The sequence below is a fragment of the Leiobunum rupestre genome, chromosome 1 (genome assembly GCF_980474605.1).
Source record: "Leiobunum rupestre chromosome 1, qqLeiRupe1.1.hap1, whole genome shotgun sequence".
Taxonomy (NCBI): domain Eukaryota; kingdom Metazoa; phylum Arthropoda; class Arachnida; order Opiliones; family Sclerosomatidae; genus Leiobunum; species Leiobunum rupestre.
In genome coordinates this window covers 52,892,279-52,906,537 of record NC_143384.1, presented here as the reverse complement: position 1 = coordinate 52,906,537, position 14,259 = coordinate 52,892,279, and the positions used below count along the sequence as shown (strand labels likewise).

General features: G+C 34.9%; 1 protein-coding gene across 1 annotated transcript in view; it reads right to left on the bottom strand.

Moving 5' to 3' along the window:
- Positions 1 to 13,712: 13,712 nt before the first annotated feature.
- Positions 13,713 to 14,259, bottom strand: part of LOC149963234 (uncharacterized) — a 73,065-nt gene continuing 72,518 nt past the window's right edge. The window contains exon 33 of the mRNA XM_090165370.1: positions 13,713 to 14,195. The gene's annotated coding sequence lies outside the window, so the exon portion shown is untranslated. The remainder of the gene's footprint in view (positions 14,196 to 14,259) is intronic.

Genomic DNA, 14,259 nt, shown 5'->3' with positions numbered 1-14,259 from the left:
GTGTAGAATAGCAAACAAAGGCATTAAGCCGACGTCAATCTGCCAGAAAATCCATCTTTACCAATACAAATTTTCTGGTTACAGTGCGGCACGCGAAAACTAAGAAAGGTCATTTAGACACGACTAAATCATTCATTATGTAAAATTGAACTTTAACTAAAGTTTAAAAATGGTAATTATTTTAAAAGCTACTAAACATATTTCTAACTAATTTCAAAGGGCGAAAAATATTTTTAGGCCACCAACAAATATAAAATATTGAATTATAATTAAACTAAAAAGAGATGGCACGACTGTCCCCCAGTGGCGGAAACAGGAAAACTCAAGTGGTGGGGTGCTAAAAGAAAGACATCTTGAGCTATGGGTGTAATAACAAATCATCAAGTCACATGCCAAGCTTAAGCGTCAATGGGGGGGAAGCCCCCCCCCCGCATGTATCCGCCACTGCTGTCGATTTGCTAAATATTTGATTATCGGACTACGTCCAACGTTTCTCTAAATACTTCTCCGAGGAACTGATGTTCCCTAGGAGAGTTTTTACAATCACCGTGTATGTCTGGCTGCGGAAACGCGTTAGCAGTATTGGGGTGAAGTGTAAAAACCGTGTTCGCAGTTTCTTGAATTTTCTAAAAGTTTTTATTTTTTTTAATAAAACGCCTGTATTCGAATTCGTGTTTTTGTAAAGTTCATGTGTATTGTGTTGCGACGTGTGTGGGTGTAATGTTTGTGTCGGGTGATGCTGTAATGTGTGTTTGTGATGTGACTTTTAGGACGGACCGAGCGCTTATAGTTACGGTAAACGTCTAAGCATTCAAATGGCAGGTTTCCACCAAATGTCCACGGTATACGTCTTATTATCAATTTGCTACAGCATCGTGCGGGTTTCGAAACCGAGCCTTTCTGCTTGACAGGCTAGCGTTCTACCATAGCACCACCGACGCTTATTACGCTTCACTGAAAATTAGAAAGTCAGCTTAAGCGGAAGCGTATATTAATAGTTACTAGAGTTTCTCATTTTGGTTCTTATTTAAATATAACGAGATTTCGTGTTCGATTTAAATTCTTGCGTAGAAGAAATTAAAATATTTCGGCTTGTCTATTGAATAAAAATCCGGACCCTCCTGCCTGGCAGGCGAGTGTTCTACCACAGAACGCATATCACGCTACAACAAGGGTTTTTTTTTGGTTCTGCTGCAATGAGCTACACTTCAGCAGGCGCCTCTGCAAAATACGGGACACCTCGACTATTTAACGCCATCTATTATCAGCGGCCATGCGGTTTTTGTTGAGAAATTCAAATTTTACACACGTGGTGAAAATAAGCATGGACCGTTGTTACATAAATCGACTTTCAAAAGTCAAAAAAAAATTGTAATTATTTTAACAGATCTTATAATTATTTTAGATCATTTTATACAATTTATTTTTCTATTTTAGGGAATGTGTTTAAAAAGGCCATGTTAAAGGCAAAAATCGGAAATATATTAGCCAATCATTGCAAAGGCTTAATTTTTAAAATATGATACAAAATTATATTTACATTGATTTAGTACTATGATTTTAGTTGTATTATATCCTAAAAATGATACGCTTTACTCAAGAAACTTGGAATATTGAAAATCGTAAGATAATTTAAATATTTACAATTAGGATCTACGTTATCTAATGAAAGACGGCAGCATCCACTTCCTCCATAAACAACAAAGCCACAAAAATTCCACCCACTTTCAACCCACCCCATCTCGATTCTCTGGCTTCTTGGTTGAGAACCCCAAAAGATCTGTCAAAACGGCTCCCGTTCTGTACTCCCTGCTACAACTATATGTAGAAAAACAGCTTTGGCGAAAGTCCGTTTTCCTTTACGCTATTATAAATTTATTAAAGTCAATTTATTCTATAATATTTTTAATATATAAATTACATTAAAATAAATTAATTAGTTTAATATAAAATGCAATCTAACCCGGGTCATATTTATAGCAGGTGGATTGTTTACCACCGAGCCACTTTCATGTCGCTTAATTGAAAATAAAAAATATCACAGAAAAATTTTACGAGGAGAGGTATATTTTGGCCTGCCAACTTGTTTTAATTGCGATTTACTAAATTATGACTTGGTGGATCATTTTAAGATTAACGACCGGCTATCCATTGTTTTAAAAATTACGTCTGGATCTTTTTTATTCTTCTATACAAGATGAAATATTGAACATTAAACCTTACCAGATTATTCAGCGACAACGGCGTCTAAGACGTTTCGGGTGTGATAATTTAATCAGATTTATTTAAAAATGACACGGTGCATCACACTCAGACTACCACCAATTATAATGCTGAAGGCCGGCTATCCATTGATATAAAAATTACATCTGGGCCTCCTATACAAGATGAAAGATTAAACGCCATTTTAGCAGATAATTAGGTTATATACAATTGTTCTTAAAATGGTGGGTTGAAACATTTTCAATTGTGCCCTGGCTTTATGTATTGAGATAGACGGCTAATACTTAACCAATATACTTGACACAAACAGGGGGTAATAAAGACAACATTATAATCACGTCCGCCATTTTTGATCCAAGATGGCGGACAGACGGTAGGTAATTATATCTAGCTATATCACAGCCAGTTTTCGATATCTCTTAACTTAGAAGTATCTCTATTAACTATACTAAAACCAATTTATTGCAAGAAGGTCAAAGGTTTACATAAATTATATTATTACCATTTTCATTTATTTGCCCAGTACATTTTGTTTCTAAAATGATAAAAGCCCTCTTATGTTCAGAATTTATATGCCTGTGCCTCTATGTCTTTCTATATGAACAGTTATCTCATAATAATGCCCCGCGATAGCGTCCACAGGTGATAGACAGCAGGAGAACCCTACTGCTGACATAATTGAAATGCGCAACAATGGGACGACCATTTCCCATTTCGCGAAAAGTCCTGTAGCACCACCGACCAACACCCCGCTTAATTTGTGACGTTCTTGAAGGGACGGTATAGAAAGGAATTGGCGGACCTTTCCTTTAATTCTGGAACAACTTTAGTGAGCTTGATGATGGATTTGTAGATCAATGTTAAGTCCTGTTTAATACGCGGTGACCAAAGGGGTGAAGCAAAATCCAGAAGCGGGAGGGTAAAAGTATTAAAGGGGAACGGCCAAGCTTTTCCCAATATGGCCTTATTTCCGTATCAAAAGATTAACAAGACGTTCAATATACTAACACGTACCTTTTTTTGTCTTGAAAAAATAGCTTTTGGCCCAAAAAGTTGAAACGAAAAATAACGATAGGTGTTTGGGTTTGAATTTTCGCCGCCATCTTAGGGGCTGCCGCCAGCGCCCCTAACCCCGTATGAGCGATTTGCGAACTATCCTAACTTTTAAAATCGCGCAATTTAGGCTTAAGTCTCTTATAACTGGAACGCGCCGCGCGTGCAAAACAAATTTTTTGCGCCTTCAGCAGCGCGCGCTTTTACGTTGTTTTTCTGTCTCACCGACTTCTCACCAGGTGTCGCGGCAGACGCGCGCTTTTCGATTTCCCGAAATTTCTTTATTTTATTAAAAATTAACCGCTCAATATTTTTTGATGCGGTTTTCGCCATAAATTTTAGTTTTTAAAGGGCTATAGGGCTATCTAACTGGTTAAAGCTTGACCATTCCTCTTTAAAGACGGTCATCATAAAAGTTGATATTTTGTATTTGTAATAGAAGGTAGTCCCGTTTACCTTTTAATCTGTTTTCTGTAACACGGAAATGGTCGTATAAAGTCGGTGTGTCCATTTGAACACCAAGATCTCGAATAGAAGTGGATGAAGGAATTTCTTGGCCATTGAAATAGAAACGTTGGTAGTTTGAAATTGACTTTACCAAGATGAAGAACATTTGATTTTGATGCGTTGTAAGTGAGGCCCGAGGCTGAGGCTCAGTCTGCGACCCGAGTGAGAACAGCTTGGTGTTAAGTTGGTGAAGTGGGAAGCGGCAGATCATGGATAAGCTTGGTATCCTCAGCAAAGAGACTGGAAGAGTCGCGAGAGACAGCCGAGTGGAGACTGTTTATATATTGCGAATAGTAGAGGGTGTTAATACAGATCCTTATGGAACTCCACTGGACACAGGACAGGCGGAAAAGCGAGATCGACTCTGAGAGAAAAGCTTTGTTTGCCCGTGATGTCAGCTACTTGAAGTAGTTCGAATGGACGGCTAAATAGATGACATCCACAGCGTAAACTTTAGCAAAAATGTTTAGTAGTTTTAGTTAAGATATAAGCCAACAATTCTCACGAGTAAAAATTTATGTTTGGTTTTATACTATTTTTGTGTGAGGCAAGAAAAATTAACTAAAAGCTGTGGTTTAAAAAGAAAAGGAGTAGATCCATTGAACGTACAATTTTAGCTAAGCCTTATGAAACCGGCTCAGACGATTTCAAAGTATATATCATCAATTGTAAATAAAATGTGCAAATTTATGTAAGAGGGAAAATAAAAAAGGGAAAACATATTTGTTTCTTTCTTTTTACCCAAGACTATTCTATTTATGAAAAATAAAGACTTTCCCAGTGGTCATTTGGAACGTTTTAAGACTTAAAAGGGTTTATAAACCCAGAACCCCGTGTTCACATTGTCTCGCACCCACACCTTCAAAACGTCTTACTCCAGTAACGGCATTGGCTTTTAGAATAAATTTACCAAAAGTACCTATAAGCCTACAAAGGTCTTAAAACGGCACCGTGTAATAACATTTCTCCACATTTTCTTCAAAGGAAATAATATAACGTCAACCTAAAAATAGCGGGATTTATTGCTTGAGTAAACAATACTCGATTTGTAGCCAGTGCGGAGGCCAGTGTAAGGTTAAGATAAATCCGGAACTTATCCCAAGGATTCTATATGTGTAAGAGGATATGAGGCGACCCGTAAAACCTTGGAGTAGAGAAGACTGGAGGGGAAATTTCCATATCTGTAGCATTGAGTCTCTTCCCCCATCAATTCGGCCTAAGCCCTCCCAGCATGCACTGCGTTTTTGGTAGGGGCCTACGTTTTACCTTACTCTAGCGGCGAAAAAGAGAGCTATTTCCAAGGGTGTTGTGAATATTTGATGTTGATTTTATAGAACTAAGGCCGAACAAACCGTTAAAGGTTTGAACTTAGAGGTTAGAATGGCAAATTTGTAACCGTCAAAATTATGTTTTAAAAACGGTACTATATAGTTTAACCATTGACATAGTTAGAATTGTTCATAATGAAAAAGTACTGCTGTTATAAAAATTGCAAAAGTGATTCAAGATACCATGTAAATATAACATTCCACCCAGTTCCAAAACCTGGTAAAAACCATGCAACTTTGGAAAAATGTTTAAAATGGATTACTGCAATTAATCGAGAAACAATCAGTGTTTCTACTTTAAAAAAACACCACTACGTATGCAGCCTGCATTTTGTTGACAACCGGGGACCTTCTAAAGAAAATCCTTACCCAATTCCTGATAGCTCAGAGGATTTACACCAAAACATTGTTAGATAAGCCCTATTTGAACTTCGAGTAAACAAATCTTGTAGAAATTATTCCAAAAATCCGGTTGAAACAGAGCCGTCAATGGTAAGATTTTAAATTACATACCATAACTAATATTTTTATAAACTAACATGAACCTTTACTACAGGATAAACAAGACCAGCCACATAGTTTCAATGAAATTATTCAAGTCCAACCCAAGAATTCAATTTTACCAATGGTAAGAGTTAAATTGTAACCGGCGTATGACATACCAAGTAAATAATTGTGCGCTTCCTGTAGGATAAAACCAATGTAGCACATGATGTACAAAGTGTTATTGAAATAAAGCAACTGGAACTTGAGAAGACAATGGTAAGATAAACTACATACGGTGACTGATAGTATAGTTACATAACTTTTAATTACTGCAGGTTATACTAGATGAAGTTCAAAATAATGCGAATGATTTTACAATAATTAATACCAAGAATGTATTGAAGTTACTAAGAATATTGGACTACAGGATTTTGATTCGCATCCTCGCAGCCTTTGTAGCTTAAATTCGTCTGCTTTCCCATTCAGTTTCCTATATGGTATGACCTTGAATGCGCCTTAAATGCAGACGAACTTTCTCCACAAAAGCTGTGAGGATGGTACCAGGGGTTAATGCTATGATGAAATATTCTTAGTAACTTCAATACATTCTTGTTAACACTCAAGGCATCTCAGATATTCAGCCTAACTACTCAGCTTCAGAAAGTGCAGTTTTAGAAGAGAGACCTGTCCTAAGGAAAGATATTGCTGTTTTTAATTTTGAGAATCTTAAGGAACAAGTATTAAACCATCAAAAGTTAAACAAAACCACATTTGCATGGTCTTTAACCATTGAAAGGGATAAATTGATTCTTTCTAAACGTAGTCAAAATGTACTGACTACTACATTTGAAATTTCCTCTTCAATGAATTTGAACTTCAGAATTTTTGGAAAAGAAATTGATAGTCAGTGCTCACTACTTTCTGAATCAGGATGTACGTTAAAATCTTTTGAACAACTGGTCCAGTTACTATGCAGTTTTGACACCAAGTGGGAGTATGCTTTGGTGTTTCAGGATTTTTATTTGAGCCATACTACCATATGGCACATAAAAGTGCCCGCTACTGCCCTCAGTCAAATAGCCTTCGTTCCAATAAATGTTCGTACATCAAAACCAAATCCCAAATTTGTTGCAGGACGTGTACACTCCTCCGTAAGAATTTAATTCAACGAGTTAATCGTAAAAATAATTCAGTTATTTTCCCTAAGAAAACAACTCTTAGAAATTTAACTCTTGAAGATATTAAAATCAGACTAACTGCAGGAAAAAAGGAAAACAAAGCCCTTAGACGACAAAACAAAGATCTACAGAAGAAATTACAGAGTCTTATTGTAAAAGATGGTGTAGAACTAACATTGGAAGAGAGCAATGACATAATAAAAACTATTGAAGAAAATCCCTTTGAAACACCCAGCAAATTTCAACGCTTTCTTCTGAAAGAGCAGATTAGGATAGCAAACTCGAAGAGCAAACGCCCGAAAAAGTAGCATCCTGCAATTTTGCACTGGTGTATTTACCTTAAAAGTAAATCTGCGACTACTTTTGAAGCTGTCAGACAAGTGCTTACCTTGCCAACTAAAAGAACCTTATATAATTATTCTAAACATTTAAGAGCGGAGAATGGGTTTCATAAAGAAACTATACAAGAAATGAAAGAAGATTGCCAATTTGAAACACTTAAAAACCATCAAAAATATGTAGCTATTATGATTGACGAAATGAGTATCAAAATGGATCTAATTTATAGGGTCAGCACCGGAGAAATTGTTGGTCTGACAAACTCAATAGAAAGTCAAAATAAAATTTAAAACCTAATTAAAGAAGTAAAGGAAAATACCGACAGTCCTCCAGAACTTGCTACACACGTTATGCAAATTATGGTGAGGAGCTTAACGGGAAATTTTAAATTTCCCTATGCTTATTTCCCTTGCGATAAAATGAGAGCTGAAGAACTCTACAGTATATTGTGGGAAGCCGTAGAAAATTTACAGTTAGGAGGGTTTAAAGTTTTGACCGTTGTTTGTGACAAAGCAGGAATTAACCAAAAACTTATCAAATGTGCTGCGAACCAACTGATGACCAAAACTCCGATAAAGAGAAAACTGTTGGATACAAAACCAAGAACCTTTTTTCAAAAGGGGACTACATTTATTTTATTTCAGATGTCCCGCACCTGCTGAAAACATTGCGCAATGGTTTAGAAAGCAGTGGGAGCTTAAAAAACACTAGACTTTTGAAGAAAAATGGAAAGCATTTACTGTGGAGACACGTTGAAGAAGCCTATGAGAAAGATAGTGAATTAGAAACTGGATTAAAACTAGCTCCAAAAGTAAAATATGACCACATCCATTTGACCCAATTTTCAAGAATGAAAGTGAACTACGCTGTTCAGGTACTGAGTAAAACCATGGCGAAAACAATTGAACAGCTTGTTGGTCCAGAAGCTTCGGAAACAGTGAAGTTCATTGAGCTAGTAAATCATTTCTTCGATGCTGTTAATGTTAGAAATCTAACAACTGGTAAACATCAAAGAGATTCTTTTCAAGATCCGTACCGTTGTGCAAATGATTGGCGTTTTAAAGTAAGTTTTTCTGTTATGATTATTATATTAAATTTTACGCTACAGTATGTAATTTACTTTAGTGGCTTAAAGAAACGTTCCTTGGATATTTTGAGGAGTGGGAATATGAAGTAGAAAAGATTCAAGTCCCTAAAGACTTTGACAAAAGTAAAATGCTATTCAGTAGAGACAGACGGGAAGGACTAAAAATAACTGTGAATTCCATCATCGAAGCTACGCAGTTTCTACTTAAAAATGGAGCTTCGTTTGTTCTAACCGAACATTTCAACCAAGACCCTTTGGAAAGATACTTTGGCAAGCACCGAGCAGCAACCGGAAGCAATGACAACCCTAATATGATGAGTTTTCAACTAAGTATTCCTAACATAAAGAGCATGAAAAAATGTTTTCCGCATGCGGAAAGAAGCAATATTATTTCAACAAAACCTAAGAAAGTGAAAAGGCTACGACGAATTTTATTAGAAAATTGTAGTGAATAACCAGGCTAAATAAGAACATTGAATTGGTTTTTATTTTTTAAAAATATCAAAATATTTGCTTAAAAAAATAGGAACGTTTAACATGACTAAAATGTTTTGTCACATTAATTAAAATATTAAAACAGGAACCTTTTATATTTCAACATAGAAATTTGTTAAGTTTACTTTTTCTAGCCTTCCTAGGAACTTTAACTTTTGGCTCACATTTATTTTCTTTACATTTTGTGCATGACCTCTGACTTTTCATTTGTTTTCGTAAACTGTTTGATTTTAAAGTTTCCCTCTTTAGGACTTGAATTTCAGTTTGCATTTTACCAGAGTAACCTTTGCCCATACAATTTAACAAAATCTGGCAAGCTTTTTTAAAGGGAGCATTGCAAATTATATCATCTTCACTGTTACCCCAAATATCTGACCAAATCTTCAGCAAATCTTCGTTAGTTTCCAAAATGTTTTTAGCTGATTGTACCCTGTTTTTTATGGTCAAGTTCCCTTTTTGAAAATATGGTTTTGAAAGCGCGTACATCTTTTTTATAAATGCAAATGCCTTTGGTTTCAAAATTATCAAGGCCCCATTACTTAGTTCTTCTGTCCATCTTGCATATTCTTCACTTTCTTCACTGGCTAAGTTTACTGAATTCTTCACTAGGGTACGGCATTCATATCCATACATCAAGATCAACTCGTGAACAATGTATCCACCAATGTGATGAATAACATTATCCTCTTTTTTTAAAGACTGTTGGATTGACATTAATGGGTAGGGGCAATTAAAACTTTGATTCATTTTCGTAACTGTTGAACATTCAATCTGTACTCTATTAACTAAGGCTTCATTTAAGAATCGTCTATTAAAACATTGCACAAACTGATACTTCTCTTCATTGTTTAACGTTGCAAATTTCTCAAGAGAAATGAACACTTTTTCCATCGCATCCGTATATTTTTCATTAGTCATTATCTTATGTATACACGAGATGAAGCTTGATTGTTCCGATGCTTCTTTGAATACATCAAGATGGTCAAACACTTCCTCCGTGAAGCGTACTTTCTGGGGTTCCAAAATAATTTCCCTAATGCACTCCTATAAAGAAAGAAATTTTAATATACAAAATACACTACAAAGTTTAAAACTGTACACTTACTTTGAATGATTCTCCTAAATAGTCAGATCCTATAGATTCCATTTGTTTTGCGCTGGTAGTCAATAAATAATCCATGTGCTCCCGAAAAAAAGCTCCCTTTAAATATTTTTTAGCAATGGGAATTGTTGTGTTGGATGATTTCCTTTTTGTAGCAGTTGACTTTTTCTCAACCTTGTCAGCTATTAATAATTTTATTTGTAAAAGAGAAAAACCACTTGTTAGGCCTTGATTTATAGTTATAATATTTACCTTCATTTTTTTGAATAATGAATCATGTTGACAGAAATACATGTATTTCTGATGTTGATATTCAAACTTTAAACTAAAAGAGGACATAATAAAAAGAACTAATACCATCGAAAATAAAAAATTCATCTAAACTACTCCAAGCTTCAAAACTAAAGCATGGCGAATATTTTACAATTTTATTTCAATAAAAACCCGATTGAGGGCGACACTAAGGCGCCCCTACCGCAAAGCAAAGGATTCTGGGTAACGTTGAGCTTACAGACTTCCCACCGTCTTTTCCCCTCCAGTCAACTTCTCTACTCCAAGGTAAAACCTGTACAAAAAAACTGCCAGCAGCATCGTCGCGGTTAAGAGAGAGCAAAAGTGCATTTAAAATGCGACTACTTGTTTCGATTCCCTCAAGGTCAAATATCGGTGTATTGAAAATGGGCGCGATTCTTTAAGACACTATTTTAGAAAGGATGATTATGTTTTAATTAAAGTAGAGTATATTAAGATGTAAAAAATGTATTAATTCATTTTTTAAGTCTGACACTTTTTTGATTAGACGTATTTGGCGATTTTTTTAATTACAGACCGAACAGAAACGAGATATTTGGCCTTGAGGGACTTTAAAAATTTAAATCTGCCTTGAATCAACTGCGCATGACCAGCCTCAATCACCGTCATGTTTTATATCACGCCACATATCCTCTTACACATATAGAATCCTTGCTTATCCAATCGCTTTATTTTTTTACAAGTAGCAGAAGTATATAAATGAAACAAGAAGTGTACTACTTAGCTTAATTATTAGCCTTCCCCGTGCTTTCCATGAAATTTTGGAAGCAGACGTTAGGCAGACGACGGTAAAAATAGACGTCACCAATGAGAATAGAGGTTAGAAAAAGTAGTGTTCCGAGGAATTTTTATTTGGCTCATCGCCACTACTTTCCTTATGTACAGTCCCGGACAAAAGTTTCTGGGCACTTTGTTTTTCAAATATTTTGAAGACTGCTTATAGTAGAAAGTCGAATGATACCTTTTTGGAAAGGTTAAACAACGATAATTTGGCTATTTTCATTTTTTTAAATGTGAAGAAATATTTGACCAAGGCTTAAAAGATTAAAACATCGCCATTTCAACCAATAGAAATTCGAGAAATACGTGCACGTGACAAACACCAATCGACACGCGGAATTGTTCCTTTTCCATAACCGGTTTCAGTTTCAAAATCGGACAAGTGGTTCCGGAAATATTGAAGAAATACCAAAACCAAAAATCAAGTTTTTTAAGCCTAATCGAAATTCATTTCAAATTAAAGTCAATTTTAGTTGGCAGCGAGGAATCGCACGACGCCCCGGTTATACGATTTGTTTTAGTTTTTGACGGCGTTTTACGATATTTCTTCCGTAGTTTTTTCGGAATTTTAGGATATTGAAATCCTATTTAATAGCTTATTCAATACCCTAAAATTCCGAGAAAAAAAAACGACGAAGAAACATCGTAAAACACCGGGGCGTCGTACGATTCCTCGCTGCCAACTAAAACTGACTTTAATTTGAAATGAATTTCGATTAGGCTTAAAAAACTTAATTTTTGGTTTTGGTATTTCTTCAATATTTCCGGAACCACTTGTCCGATTTTGAAACTGAAACCGGTTATGGAAAAGGAACAATTCCGCGTGTCGATTGGTGTTTGTCACGTGCACGTATTTCTCGAATTTCTATTGGTTGAAAAGGGAATGTTTTAGTTTTTTAAGCGTTGGTCAAATATTTCTTCACATTTAAAAAAATGAAAATAGCCAAATTATTCTCCGTTTTTTAAACTTTTCAAAAAGGTATCATTCGACTTTCTACTATAAGCAGTCTTAAAAATATTTGAAAAATAAAGTGTCCAGAAACTTTTGTCCAGGACTGTACCTAGTAAATTGGCCGATGAAGTCATGTGATCGTTGTAGCCGCGTTACCGAACTATTTCCATCCGCGCGAAAGTGGGAAGGCAAACGAAATTACATGGCGCACGAAAATTCTAAGTAGTACACTTCTTGTTTCATTTATATACTTCTGCAAGTAGACATTGCAGAAGTTGCACTCGTACAAAAGAAGTTGTACTACGTGTAAATGTAACCTACTGCGCATTAATTTAACTGTCTACGCATTCTCCCTACATGTTTTTTGCACGTGCTAAAATTTTCTATTTTAGACTAAGGTTTGAGCTCAAGGTTGATGTAAGATTTTTAAAACCTCATTGAGAATATAAAAATTAAACGAATGTTGACCATTGTAATTAATTGCTTTTGAAAAGGAAGCATTACAAATAATTATAAATGAAATTAAATAGTTTACATTATTTATTTAACGGGCTCCAGAGGGGCATCCGGGGAACTTTTGTTATATTAACCACCATTAAATTTTACATGTGTTCTTCGCTAACTATCATTTTGTTGGTGCAACGTTAGTGCAATTTGTTAATTGGTCTAATTCAGTTTCGAATAACTAGACCCAATTTAGATAGAAGACGATTAATCAGAAAACGTCTACGTAAATACATAAGTTTTTTGTCTACTAAGTTGACGTTTTCTGATTTATCGCCTTCTAAGCAGACCCTCAATAATAAAAACCAATTAGCCAATACCCGAACCTAACTGTGTAAACCCACGGGTTTGATTTCAATATAGATTCACAGTGAATGGGGAAACGGATAAAATAACCGCCAAAATGGCAACTAATCAAAAAAACTCGATTAGCTGTTTATTTATGGATTTTATTCGCGACTATTATACGATTTTATATGCCAAGTTTTTATTTGGATAATTTTTGGATATAGATATAAAAGAAATTAACGGAAAATTTCTTATCCGACGCTGAGCCCTATGTACACCCATTCGTCTTTTACAAAGACAATACTCTTATTTTATTCACGTCTATGATCTAGCGTCTGCTATCGTCTAATTAGAGAAAATGCCTAAATCTTAATTAAAATTGCCGTGTAACCATTCGATTATAATTTTAAACTACTATAGCGTCTGTTTCATCCATGATAACCATCTACTAATACGCTACCTATATTGTTTTGGATGACAACCAAATGAGGACGTAATGATAGGTTTCGGTCGCGAATAGTTTTGTATATGTTTGAGCATAGTATAGTATATGAAGATAACTTATTGACCTAATAACAATAAAAATGATATAAACAAACCTTTCCGAGGCCAGAAATTTATTTTACTGTTTATAGGGGCCAAAAATGTTATCGGATTAGGCCATAAGCCCATAACGGAACTGACATCAACATACGAATGGTTTAAAAACATTAACAACACTTTTGAACTAACGTTTATTACAAAAACAAATGATGAAACCACTTTTACATTGATGATCGTGAGTATCAAAGTTTTATCAAAAGATTCAAAGAAATTGTGTTAGAAATTTAATCAGTTTGAGATAGATTTCAAAAGGCGTCAACTGTTTCATTGGCATTTTTATTAAGAATGATCTTAGAAGTTAGATGAAATAATGACCAAAATATTTTTGGACTACAGGAGATATTGGAGAAAAGCTGAAATTGCACTAAATATCAACATATTTATTCATCTTACCTTCTTTAGGCAATCATATTTTCAACAACGAAAAAACCCAATATATTTATAGAATGTACAATACAACACAATCAAGAAAAAATTCACAATTTATTGCTTACAAAGGTAACCAAAAACAAATTAAAATAAAATTATTTGATTATACATTCGTCAATTCCATTACTAATGGTAAGTTCTAAGTTGTTGATCCAACATCATTTTGTAGTGAAATTACATTGTATGAGCCATGTTAATTTTAATTGCATTATGTTCAATGCATGTAAAATATATAAAAGACCAACTTTTTTTAAAATATTAAAACCAAAGTTGTTTAGTCATTTTTCTTAATAAAATGCGAGCTTAGATTATGACGGATTTGCACCTTGAAATGTTCGATTTTTAAATGTTCAATAACTTCCGTCCTTTTACGATTTCAATATGAGTATGACCCTTAATTTAACTGCTGATAATAAACCAGTAGAAGTGGAACTATTAAATTGGCCCCTGTGATCGCTGAAGGAAGAATTTGGGCTTTACAGGTGACTAGAGCAGCATTATTTCCACTCACAACAAATTTCATGCATGGCTGAAAGTAATATTTACATTATTAGTTTTAAATTTGTAACGTAACCAAGAACCCAATCGTCAAA